At 45.1% G+C, this 13,667-nt stretch overlaps 1 non-coding gene and 1 pseudogene across 1 annotated transcript; both read right to left on the reverse strand.

Moving 5' to 3' along the window:
* Positions 1 to 5,577: 5,577 nt before the first annotated feature.
* On the reverse strand, positions 5,578 to 5,734 carry LOC123117953 (U1 spliceosomal RNA). Its single transcript, XR_006457584.1, has one exon. It is a non-coding gene; the product is annotated as a U1 spliceosomal RNA (small nuclear RNA).
* Positions 5,735 to 9,144: 3,410 nt separating this feature from the next.
* On the reverse strand, positions 9,145 to 9,321 carry LOC123117957 (uncharacterized; annotated as a pseudogene).
* Between the last annotated feature and the right edge of the window lie 4,346 nt (positions 9,322 to 13,667).

The following is a 13,667-nucleotide window of genomic DNA, read 5'->3' on the forward strand; positions in this document are numbered from 1 at the left end:
GATACAAACTAACTGATTTGAATAAATATGTGTGTACTAACGCGCGCGACTCTTTCTTATTTTAGCCCTCGGCCGGATCGTCGAAACAATCGAGTACGTCGTCAAAGCGTGGCGCAACCAAGACGATGAAACAAGGAGAAACATGCACCATCGAGGTTGTCGACAGTGCAACCGGCAGGCCGCTGGAGCCCCGCAAGAACGCCACCAAGTTTGTCAGCCAATGCGGAGCCATTGTTAGAGACAACGTCTCGATCACCATCCAGGAGTGGAATGAGCCAAAGAAGGCACGAATTGATGGTTTCACTTTTGTCGATAAGATAACAAAAAAAGATTGCTTCAAGAAGCTTATGGAACATTTCGTTCTACCTCCGGAATACAACAAATTCGATGAGGAGGGTAACAAGATTGAGGAAAACAAGGAGAGGAGGAGGCTAGTCAAACAGTTCGCTCTTCATAAGATGGCCGACGCATTCCGGAAATTCAAGCAAAATCTAGTCCATGACTTTGTCAAGCAGAACAAGACTCCGGATTTCAAAGGACAATATGAGAAACTGAAACATGATTGGCCAGAATTTGTGAAGCAAAAGAAATCGGAGCAGTTCATTCAAATATCGAAAAAAAAATAAGGAAAATGCGGCTAAGAAGGAGTACAATCATGTTATGGGGCCAGGAGGGTATCGCATTTGGGTGCCTAGGTTGGAGAAGATGGAGAACGAGCTGACGGCGCGAGGAATCCGTCCAGGTACGGAGGGATGGGACCCAAGGGCCAAAAGCTGGTGGTACGGGCATGGGGGAACACTGAACCCGGAGACAGGGGAGTGTGTTTACCGGGGCAAATTAATTAAACCCACCCAAGTCCTTATTAACGCAATGAGGGATGCTCAACAGGGGAAGATCAAGTTCAACAGAGAGAACGACGCGCTGACAAAAGCCTTCGGGAATCCTGAACACGGAGGACGTGTACGAGGCATGGGGCACATTCCGTGGAAAATAGGGTTCCCCCAGAACGATGACCCGTACGGTTACAGAAGCCGTAAGAGAAAGATGGATCGGGAAGCAGATGTTGTGGCGCGGTTGGCATCGGAAATGGATGTGATGAAGAAAACCATGAGTGTACTAGTAGCCGAAAGAGATGCAGCTCGGGTGCAGCATGAAGATCATCCAGCGGATCTCGGAAGCCAGCAGCGGAGAAGCAGCGTGGCTTCCACGGAGGCCCCACCGGCTGGTGCAGATGCACCAACGATCGAAATTACTGCACCGGAGCCTCTGGTGGTCGAAATTACTTCACCAGAGCCTCCTCGCTACCCCGTGGACGATATAAAGGAGATGAAAGAATGTCATCTGTATTATCCTATCGGGAACATGTCCATGAAGGTAGCCATCGGCAGTGCTTTACCATGTTTACCTGGAGCACTCCACCACAACAACCCCATTCAAGATGGCTATGCTCGTGTCACGGTGGAGGACATAGTCCAAGGGTTTGAGGACCTGGAGATTGACATTGCTACACCTGAAGGGGAGAAAAGACTTGGAGATGTCAAGCGCCATTTCATTCTATGGCAAAAGAAGTTTATCAAGTTTCCAGGCGAGGCGCCAAGGACAACAAGTCCACCCCCCTACGGTGGTGGTGGTGGCGGTGGCGGTGGTGGTGGTGGTGGTGGTGGTGGCGGTTCACCTACACCTCCGTCACGTCAGCCGACGCCGCCCCCCAGTCCACAACGTCCGGCGGGTGATCAGCCGCCGCCCCCCAGTCCTCGTCCGGCGGGTGATCAGACGCTGCCCCCCAATCCACCTCCGGCAAAGAAGCAGAAGCAGTCCTGGATTATTAACCCGGACCCTTATGTACCTAAGACCACAAAGGTACCGGAGCCATCACTGAAGCCTCTCCCCACAAGGCCTTGGGAACGTAGTGCCGAGGAAGTCGACGCGGCCGCGGCTGCTGATTTGGAGAAATGGAAGGCGGACTGCAAGAAGAAAAGAGAGCCCGAGCCCAAGCCAGTATTTTCTGATGAGCAAAAGAAGTGGGCTAAGTCATTTTTTAGCACACCGTCCCAAGCCGCGAAGAATCTGCCTAACGACTATGCACGTGAACTTCGCAGGCAGGCACTCATGTTCAAGGAGAACAAAGAGCGGGAGAAGGCCGAAAGTAAAAAAAAGCGGGAAACAAGTTGCCCAGCTCGGGGAACAAAGTAAACAATCGATTGCCCCGCTTATAGTGGAAGCCTTCTGTCCGGATGCCCCCGAGATCATACAAGCTGCGGCAGCACAGGGATTGACTGTAACGAGTGCCAAAGAACAAGCGGCCAACTTAGGTATTACTCTTCGTGAACTGTTAGGCCTTGATGAGGCGCCAGTGAAGGAGGTAGTAATTACATATGTCAAGAATGGGCCTCTCGTCGAGCCTGCGCAGGAAAAGGATCTACCTCCACAAATGAAAGGTCTGCTGAAATGGTACAAGGGTTACATAAAAAATAAAAACGCCAAAGAATATATTTATGCGGAAGTTAGACATGAGCATCACTTCAAACATTACTATGTACAAATTGAACTGAGTGAATTGTTCCAGCTTTTCAATCTGCGCGAGCTCGATAAATCTATCATCAGTTGCTACGTTCTGTAAGTGATTTATTAATTTCTACCCCATCTCGTTCATATTGCCTGCACTATATATATGTCCTAACTATATTGTTGTGTCCGCTATTATACATGCAGAATGAAGATTAAGGAATGCAGAGTAAGGAACATCCATGATGTTGGGTTCATTGACCCACACATCGTTAATGGACATGTGTTGGAGCGTCACCCCGCCGACGTGGAGGCAGACCTGTGGCAGTTTCTCACAAAGCAGGAACTCAAAAGTGATATTCTATTTCCTTACCATTTTGAGTGAGTGTTTCTGTCTTGAGCACATTCTCTTTTGTTTACTCCATGCATGGTATGTGGCCGGCTAATCGATGAGTTATGCATGACGTACTGTGCATGTATCGTGTCCGCAGGTTCCACTGGATTCTGCTAGTAATTAAAGTTAACACCTCAGAATGTCTCGTCCACGACTCTGTGAATATGGATCCAAAGCTTTGGGGCGGCATGAGAAGAATGCTGCAGAAGTAATTATTTTCATTCATTTGCGCTCTATATCGATCGGCCTATTTCGTTCATTTCCTAATATCAAGTAACTAATAACTCTCTTGTTCATTTAATTTTCTTTGCCTCGTAGGGTTTGGAGACGGTTCGTAGATACAAAGGTCGGTGATTTCAAAAAAGAGCTAGAATTCAAAATGTTAAAGGCTAAGAATGCTGGGGATATTCAGCCACCGGAGACCAATCTATGTGGATACTATGTCTGTGAGATGATCCGGAGATACACCTCTGAGCGGGTTCCGAGTGATACCAATGCTCAGAGGAATAACCTCCGGTGGATGCTTAGTCCAGAAGCTCGCTTCCGACCACTTCAAGAGGAACTAGCTGGATGGTTCAGCAGGGAAGTCCTCCATCCTAAAGGAGAACACTATTACGAGGACGTAGAACTTTATATGCATTAAATCATGTATGGAAACTTGTTCAAAATTGTATATGGTCATCCGATGATATTGAATATATATTGTATATTCCTCTTGAATTCTTTTTGGTTCTAATTTCAAATTTATTTGAAATTGTACATTCATATGCATGTATGTAGTACCGTAGAATATATGAAACTCCTTCAAAATTAAAATAAAGCACAAAAGAAATAAAACAATACAAATTAAACAGAAAACAGGTTTAGGGGGGGGGGCTAAAACCCTAAACCTGCGGCGGCCTTTAGTCGTGGTTGGCCAGAAGAACCGCGACTAAAGGTCCTCCGCCCCGACGGCCGCCTGGCGCCCACGTGGACGGGCCTTTAGTCGCGGTTCTTAAGCAACCGCGACTAAAGGGGGGGGGGGTCTTTAGTCGCGCCCGTTCGGTCGCGGTTGCGCAGCCGCGACTAATGGCAGTTGCGAACCGCGACCAAAGGCCCTTTTTCCACCGGTGCCTTTCCAGAATATAATTGTCATCTGGCCACTGCTCTCATTTTGGAAAACAGGAAAAAGAAACAGGATAGTTGCGGTATCATGAATAAAACACTCTGAACCAGTCATGCCCAGCCATGTCTAGGAAGGGGTTTTCTTCACTAAATCTGTATACTGTGAACTCGGAACTAATGTGGACTCTTCCATCTTTTGTTTTGCATGTCTGTCTTATATCTAGCCTACTTAGGTAAGCACAGAGTTAGTTTACTGCATTGGAGAGTATTTCGTGCAAACAATGCTACTTGGTTGCCTGTCTCACAAATGCCAAGTCGGCTAAGTAAAATGCTCGGTCATGATTCTTTTGCAAAAGAATGCAATGATCTGACACCAATGGACATGTTCATCTGGATCATGATTCACCTGGATGCATAATGTAGCGCAGATAGTTCATCTTGGACATGTTGCAGTCTTGCTGTACCACACTTGTATCAGATCCTTCCTGTGTTGCGTACCTTCAGTTCCATGTATGGCCCCTTCTTTTGTCATTAAAAGAACACACTGGCTGAACATGAGATGAGAGGCTGGAGCCAGCTTGGAGTTCAGCATGCATGAAAATGTTATTTATTTTAAGTTTGTTCTCTGCCAGCTTGTTCTGGAAAATCGCTCCTCCCGCAGAGAACGGAACAGAACACAACAGCGGCTCTGTTGCAGTACTTGTCTACTGTCGTTACATGTTCACGGTGGTAGGAGCTCTGAAACTTTTGCGAGTAGTTCCATCCTTGAGTGTTTAGAGCTTAGTGAGAGGCAGTGTTCCTTTAGCAGTTATGTACGTTGTTGAACTACATACTGAATCTTCTTATTTTGCTGGAACTGACAAGTTTGAGGTGTAGCTTTGCCTGAAGAGGCATGGCGGGGCCCTTATGGGTTTATCAATGTGTGAGGAAGGGATTCCTCTGCAGGCGCATGGTTTGGTTTTTTACGTTGCATGTAATGGAAAAACACACCTGGTTTGGTTTGGTGTATGGTTTCTGGCCCTGAACATCAAGAAGACATACATGTATTGCACTGAACCTTATGCTTGTGTTGATTAGCATGTGCGTACCTGCTCTTGAGTTGAGGAATATGCTTGCTATGAGCTTTGCGGGGTGTTGTTTGTTCATTTAGCACAGAGAATTGCTAGGTTGGTGGCGCATCTGACTGTAAAGTTGTTGATGTTCCATTTAGTTTCAGGCTAAAGGGATTAAGCTAGAGCTAGGTTTCCTGTCAAGAACTTTTCGCGTTGAAATGCTAGCAGTGCCTTCGATCGGTTCTATCTACGTACATGTCTCTGCATGCTATGCTTAGAAGTTCAGTTCTAGCAGATTTTACTTGCAACAAGAAGGTAGAGAGCACCAGAATGTACAACCTGGCAGCACCAGACGCATATGTTTGGATCAGAACCCTCCAGCAATTGCTGAATTTTGTTCTCTGTTCCAGAACAACACACTGCCTGAAGAAACTGCTATCTGTCGACTAGGAGGACTGCATTGTAATAACAGACTTCAGAAACAGGCCAGGCCAAGGAGCAAAATTTAATTTGAAAGAATTGGCAGGGGCCGCGCGAACGCGTACCCCCTCTATCACAAATTATGACGTTCACTCTCCCACTTGGGGAGATGATGGACCAACGCGCCCACCAAGTGCAATGTGGACCATTGACCCAGGCCACATGCCTTCTTGATCGCCCGTAGACCCCAGTTAAGTAAGGAGAACGTGGCTCTCCCGCTCGATTCCCCTCGGCTGGGCGATGTGGTACTAAAAACCGAAGCACACCAGCAGCCGGGGCGAAGGGAGTTACGCGTTCTGGGAGGCTGGCCTCAGCAGGCCTGAAGGAAGGACGAGAGAGATAGGCGTATGGGCCGTAGCAGCTTTGTGCCAGTGTTGCTCTTTCTCCTCTAAAAAAGAACAGAACAATGGCCAATTCTTTTCTTCAGAAAAGAAACGGGATCCGCATCCACGCCGGGAGCAAGCTGCGGATCCCCGTCGCCGACGCCCGGAGCAAACTGTAATGGATCCATGTCCCAGGCTCCCAGCGGGCTGGTCGACTGTAGCCTGTGCCGAGAGAGACGACCCCTCGCCAGATATCCAAATAAGTTTCAGCTTTGTAGCCCGATCCATTACAGTTTCAGCATGTAAAGTGCAACCAGCTTCCCTCTAGTATATCCTGATGCTGAACACGGGGTGTCACTACCATACCAGGAGCTCTTCTGATGCCACTTCTTGCCGTACATCAAAATATAACAACAAATACTCAAACAAGGTATGCGGATGGGGCTTCAGAAGGGGGAGAAAAACTATTGGGCGATGGCAAGGCATAGATAATACAAGCATCCCCACTAATCTCCCTCACTTTCTACTTCTTGGTTTGCTTGCACTCCAACCCCTTGATGCCACTATTAAGCATTCTTATGAAGCTTTGCCGTCTCCGCCATGATGCGGCTTGGATGCTTCAACCTGGATGCTCAAGGTAGTTACAACGCTAGGGCCCTCTAGCAGCATTTTATCATCGTGACTTGGTCAGCATTTTTTGAATAACTGAGAGATTACTATTCCACTAAAAGCATCAGGTACAATATGACAAATTCACGCTATTTTAGAAAATAAAGTACCCCTACCTTGCTTACAACAAGCCGCTTTGTGACTCACGGTGAGCTACGATGTTGAGGTTCCTAGGAAAGGAAGCCCTTGCTCGAGATGACAGAGAGTTTAGCAACTGTTGAGTCCGCTGTGGCTCACCATTGTGCAAACATTTAAGGTGCAACTAGCGTTTTTGCTAGGTTGTTGTGGAGTCTTAACAGCCGCTGAAGACCATTATGTGCTAGGTTTGTCCATGTTCTCATCGTATTCGATGCTACATGTGAAGTTGCAATGTAGACAATAAACGATGGACAGTGCATGCTCCAATCTCTTGACCGTTAGTGCACTTAGCTATGACTATGGCTCACTTATGTCCAGCAAGTCTTGCAGACAGGCAAGCCAGCTAGGAAGCTCTTGATTCCAGATGCCTCCTCTTCCTATTCGACTGACATGTAGCTTGCCTGTGAGACTTGCGTTTTCATTTTCAACTTTCTTTATTTTTTCAGCTACACTTCTCACATAGTTAGATGGATTTGGTCGTGTTGTCTTGCTCCGTAGCATGAAGATAACATACTACTATTTATTATGGAGGCCACTGGCTAGACGACCACTCCCGCTTTGAGATCATGATGAAGAGAGGTACTACATCGTAACGCACGATTTATGTTAGTCACCAACCATTCATGGGTTGCCGGTAAGTTAGGTACGACCTTACACAGGTCCATCTTGTTAATGGTTGTGGATGACTGCACATGTATCATGTATGACTTTGAAATTGTAAGTAGCATGTGAAATACTAATTGATGCAAAGTAATTGTCGGAACAAACTCTTGTGGAAGGAAGAAAATACCTATTGTTAAGGAATAAGGAGTGTATGGTGCCGTTTTATATCATGGTTCACCATATAGAAAGGCTACTAGACTTCTCTAAACCACAAAGAGCCCACGTTTATGCACGACTTTCTACTATATTTTTATGGTCTGCTAACTGTTTCGTGGTCGTTTAGTGAATTCCTTGTGAAAAGCTTGTTGCAATCATAAACTGTGGGTGCTAGAGCAAGAGAGGCATTATAGGATGACATAATTGTTACTGTATTTATCATTATATAATTTGTGTCCGCTTTGTATATCTTGTTCACAAAAGAATAAAACATCAATTCACTTTGTACTAATGCAGAACGCTTTGGTGCAGTAGCCCACAACACTTGGTCGAAGCTGCTCCCCGAGCGACAAGTTTTAAGCTCTAGGCTGCTTTGATTTAATTTCTGTCTGCTCTGCACACTTCAGCATGTGCTTCTGTCTTAATGAATAGTACTAGAACAGAAGCGCGCAAAAGGAACACCAAGACTGTCGATGCACTCTGTTGGGGCAGTTGCAATGGGTAACCAGCTCTGCTTGTACATCGATTTACTCTTGTCAGGGAACTGAAACATATCCCATGTTCACCTCGCAACACAATGTGGTGTAGATAGTTCAACTTGGACATTTTGCAGTCTTGCAGCTCTTGCTGTACCACACCTGTGTTGTGTACCTTCAGTTCCATGAATGACCTCTTCTTTCTCATGTTCAAAGAACACACTGCCTGAACATAAGATGAGAGGCTGGAGCCAGCGCGGAGTTCAGCATGCATGAAAATTGTTGTTCATCTTTATTCAAGCTAGCTCTACCAGTCTGCTCCCAAAAATTTCTGTTCCAGTAGAGAATAGAGCAGAACGGTGGCCTTTTTACAGCTCTGAAGTTCTTGTAGTTAGTTCCGTCCTCCAGTGTTCAGAGCTTAGTTAGAGAAGGTGTTCAACTACTTGCTGATTCTTCTTATTTTGCTGGAAGCCTCCAACTGACAAAGTCATGGTGGGGCCTTATCAATGTGTGAGCAAGGGATTCTCCTACGGGACGGGCGCATGGTTTGGTTTTAGTTTGCACGCGTGTTGTTTTTTCAGTTCACCACAACTTAGGTCCTGTTTGGTTCATAAGTCCTAAGACTTTTTTTAGTCCCAACTTATAAGTCCCTACCTGTTTGGTTCCTGGGACTTATAAGTTCCTACAAGACCATATTACAACTATAAGTCCCTATAAGTCCCTTCTTGAGAGTCTTATTTCATAAGTCCCAAATGCCCACTTTAAGTCCCTATAAGTCCCTCATGTTTGGTTTAGATGCGACTTATAAGAACTTTTTTAAGTCCCTAAGTCAATAAGTCTCTGGAAACAAACACCCTCTTAGTTTCAGGCTAAAGCTTAGATTCGGGGTGCTTGTCTCTACTTCAACTGACAAGTAATAATAAGCTCAAAGTTCTATCTACGGAGTACATGTTTGCGCAGGTGCAGAAGTGAATTTCTTGCCGAATTTAACTTAGTTGTAACAGGAAGGCCAGATCATGCCATGTTGCTCAGAGAAACTTTGATCAGAAATTCAAAAGCAACAGATGAAGTAGACAAAGGACTGCATATGTACTTGAACAGATGAAACGTACCAAACAAGGATTGCCAAAACAGACTCGATATGCAAGCCAGGCCAGGTACCAAAATTTAATTTAAAAGGATTGGCAGGGGCTGCGCGAACGCGTACCCCCTCTACCACAAATTATGACGTTCACTCTCCCACTTGGGGAGATGATGGGCCAACGCACCCACCACACTACTAGGAAAAGGCATGCTAGTGGCGCACCAGTTTTGCCTTCTAATGGCGCACTGCTGGTGCGCCACTAGCCTCACGTCATTAGAATTTTTTTTTAATGGCGCACCACATGTGCGCCATTAGAATCTGGTATTCTAATGGTGCACCACGTAGTGCGCCATTAGTATTGCCCACAGTGCGCCACTATTATCTGCTATACTTATAGCGTGCCACATGGTAGTGCGCCATTAGTAACAATTTTTTTTTCTTAATCTCAGGTCACTATTTCACATATGAGATATTCAACACATATATATACAACAAGCATCCATATAACAATCATATCCAACACACAAGTTTCATCATATATACATACATAGCCAACACATAGTTCCGTCGTTACATATTACAAAAGTTTCACATTGTTCATCCAACACCGTTATCCATCAATTCACAAAAGTTTCACATTGATACAAAATAAAAACACAAATGGAAAAGAAGCACTCCATCCACGCAAGCTTCTGTCAATTAAATCAAATCTGCAAAATGATAAACAAGAAGTTAGAAGAAGAAGAAGAAGACTAGAAGAATACTAGAAGAAGAAGAACACTAGAAGAAGAATAACAAGAGTTTTGGAAAAGAAAAAGAATAAGAAGAAGACTATATGCTTATTATGTAAACTTGATCATTTTGTGCTAACATAAGTTATTTTGGAGCTAACCTATAGAAAACTAAGCATATAAGCTCTAAGTTAGTATATTAGAGCCAACTTAGGTAAAATGAAGCTAACCTATGTCATTTTGGAAAAGAAGAAGAATAAGAAAAAGACTATAAGCTTATTATGTAAACTTGATCATTTTGTGCTAACATAAGTTATTTTGGAGCTAACATATAGGAAACTAAGCATATAAGCTCTTAGTTAGTATATTAGAGCCAACTTAGGTAAAATGAAGCTAACCTATGTCATTTTGGAAAAGAAGAAGAATAAGAAAAAGACTATAAGCTTATTATGTAAACTAGATCATTTTGTGCTAACATAAGTTATTTTGGAGCTAACCTATAGGAAACTAAGCATATAAGCTCTAAGTTAGTATATTAGAGCCAACTTAGGTAAAAATGAAGCTAACCTATAGGAAACTAAGCATATTAGAGATAACATAGGTAACTAAGTATATATACATCATTTTGGATAGCTAACCTATAGGAGATCTGACATACCTGACAAAGTTCAGTTCTCATGCATTGTTCTTCTCCTTCTTCTCCTTCCTCTCCCTGATGCGCCTAGAGCGGCGAGGCGGTGGAGGCAGTGGAGGCAGTGGGATGTAGTCTTCTACCACAATTGGCGTGGTCATGTCGCCCAGCTGTGGGATCGCCGGCGCCACCACCGGTGCGTGGTCATTGTCAGGCACCACCACCATCGCGAGGCCACCTTCAGGCACGACCATCGCTAGGTCATCCTCAGCCACCTCCATCTCTTGCCCTTGGTCAGCCACCACCAGCGCTAGGTCATCCTCAGCCTGATGCCCATCGTCATCCTGCAGCTCCTCATCCTCACTCTGCTCCTCTTCTCCCGCACTCCAGTCCGGATCATCCTTCTTGTTGTCTATGCTGCTGCCAGAATCGCTGCTGCTTTCGCTACAGCCAGAATCGCTGCTGCTTTCGCTACAGCCATAGTCGCTGCTGCTTTGGCTGTAGCCAGTGTCGCTGCTGCTGCTCCCATTACCTGTCCAAAATGCAACAATGACCGTTAACAATCGATGTGAGACAAAGCCAAATGTAGAGGAATAAGAAGAGGCAGAACGTACCGGCATCATCATCGGCAGCGTAGCGCATGCGACACATAGTCTTGTTGAACACCTTCACGATGAGCATGTTGGCGTCGTCGTCGTACCTGAAGAGAAGGAAGTACCCCAGCTGCAGGTCGTGGGCACGGTAGAACTTCTCCCACCCACGAGACAAGTACATGTGGCCCTTCTTGATCACCAAATGCACATCCCACTGCCTGCGAAACCCGCTGCCGGCCTGTCGCAGCTTCATATTATTTGGCGGATCTTCACCCATCAGCATGTTCATAAAACTGTCAGGCAGCCTCTGCAGTTTGGGACAATGAGTGATGCATGTAGCAAACAACAGATATCATAATGAGATGGGTGAAGGGGAGATCTCTCGTTTTATATACATGCGTCATGGATGATACTGAAGCCTCAAGTATGATAGTGAAGAACTCGGAAGCATCCAACTCGTACTGCGGTGTCGCAGATCGGCGGTGGCTGCTTCCCGCCATCTCTGATAAGCAGCAGAAGAGACCAATTAGTACCCTTACAACAGATCATAAAACATGCATGATAACAGGCATTAGTCGCAAGTACCCCATATGTCCTATTTTTTAGCAAAGTAATGCTAAAATTCACGGAAAATTTCAGCATTACCTTTGCTGAAAATAGGACATATGGAGTACCCGGATTTGTCGGAACGGAAGTTAATCGACATTCCGGCAAACTCAAGGGCCTCTCGGGGTACCTACAACATCATCACAAGTACAGCAGCAGCAGTGAATACAGGCATAACAGCAGCAAAACTATATATTTTTATGCAGTAAACAAACGAACACTAAGAGTAGAATGTTCTTGCAACAAACATTATTGTGTGACATCGAAAGGCATCACTCTGCTTAAAGGGAAGGATGACTTAAGTGGCAGATGTATATGATTGCACCACTTGATCTGCACTTCTCTATATTATATGATGTACTGAAGAACTTGAGCAAAAAAAGATAAATAGGAACATATTTCTCACCTTGAAGGTGTTCCTGCTGCTGCACTGACTGAACTTCACTTCCTTTACCTCCTCGGAAACCTGAAATATGCAGATGTTAGAAAGGTTAATGAACCAACAGATGCCCTAATGGAAGTAATAACAACATGACAGCAAACAACCAACAAATTATCTTGCCCTCTACCTGCAAAATTAAGAACAGTTCAGTCAGTTTCAGAGGAAATGTGCATCTTGGAATAAGATAACAGCTGATTTTGTCATGATCCTGCTACACCTCTATCATCAAACAGAGTCCATATTAAGAACATGTCAGTTTGAGAGAAAATGTGCATCTTGGAATAAGATAGCAGCACATTTTGTCATGATCCTGATACACCTCCCCATTAGCATGTTGCTACTACATACATGATACATGATAGGTGTGTGCTCAAGAAAATGGAGATAAAGACAAGTTGATAGTGCCACTTGGTCTGCCAGATGCTGAACTGAGTGTGACACTCTCTGAAGTTGATTGTACTAGTACAGTTAACACTAATTAATGGCGGTGCAGGTCAGACCAGAAGAAGAAGCACGCAGCTGGCATCTAGTCATCATCCATATCCAACCCAGCAAGCACAAGGATCGGCACGGTCGATCAAACATGTCGACTGGCTGATTCGCACCTGAAAGGCAATCAGCGGGGCCGGGTTAGTGGGATGATGCACCCGAAAGGCAACCATCCATGCTTTGCCCCTTGTAGCATGTTTTAAGATAAGAAAAGAAAGCAGTATACCCTCTAAAGAGCTAGTATTGGGCAACAGTATGTAGCTAGTGTTGAGCTGGTTGTGAAACTGAAACTACCATAATTTCTACTTAATTTCACTTAATGTCGTATGGTTCACCAGCAAAAACACCAGCAAAAACTAGTAGTACTACTATACACACAATCTAATTAATTTCACTTAATGTTTGTCTGGTTGCTCTCAAGAAGCCTCTGGTTCTTCTCCATATTTTCAGTCACATATGGTGATTTCGTCGTGTCTTAGGCGAACCACGGGCAATATATACAGGCATATATAGGCACACCGCATACGGTTCAACCACTCGATGGTCTTAGACATGAATGTATTATTACCTATCATCTTGGGTGTTTTCTTCTATCTTGTTAAAATAAATCTCCTACCAGATAATAGTTTCAAGTATTTGGCTTCTCTGCTCTGTCGAAGGCAGAGTATAAATACCACACTTTCATCCACAGTAGCCCATGTATCTAACCGATGTTCTTGTCATACTCCTTCCTACGAGTGAATAGAAAGACTGAATAGAAAGACTGAATTGAAAAACAGAGTGACACAGCACAAAGAGAACTAGAGTATATCTTCACCATATAAGAAAATAACATCATCATCTTAGCTTCACAACAAACAAGTAGTACAAATAGAAAGACTGAATAGAAAGACTGAATGAAAATGCATCATCATCTTACCTGGCTATTTACTGCTGCTGCTGCGCTGCAGGGGCGGAGGAAGGGGCGCCGCCGGTGGAGAGGGTGAGGCCGAGGACGGCGTGGGGCTTGAGGGCCTGCGGCCTGGTGAGGTCGACGAGGTGGTCGTCCCCGACGCCGGCGGAGCTAGGGTTCGGGAGACGGCGGGCGGCGCTGAGGGGACGGGGCGGTTGAGAGGGGGTAGGGGGAAGGTC

This window comes from Triticum aestivum, chromosome 5B, assembly GCF_018294505.1.
Source record: "Triticum aestivum cultivar Chinese Spring chromosome 5B, IWGSC CS RefSeq v2.1, whole genome shotgun sequence".
NCBI classification, from domain to species: Eukaryota; Viridiplantae; Streptophyta; class Magnoliopsida; order Poales; family Poaceae; genus Triticum; species Triticum aestivum.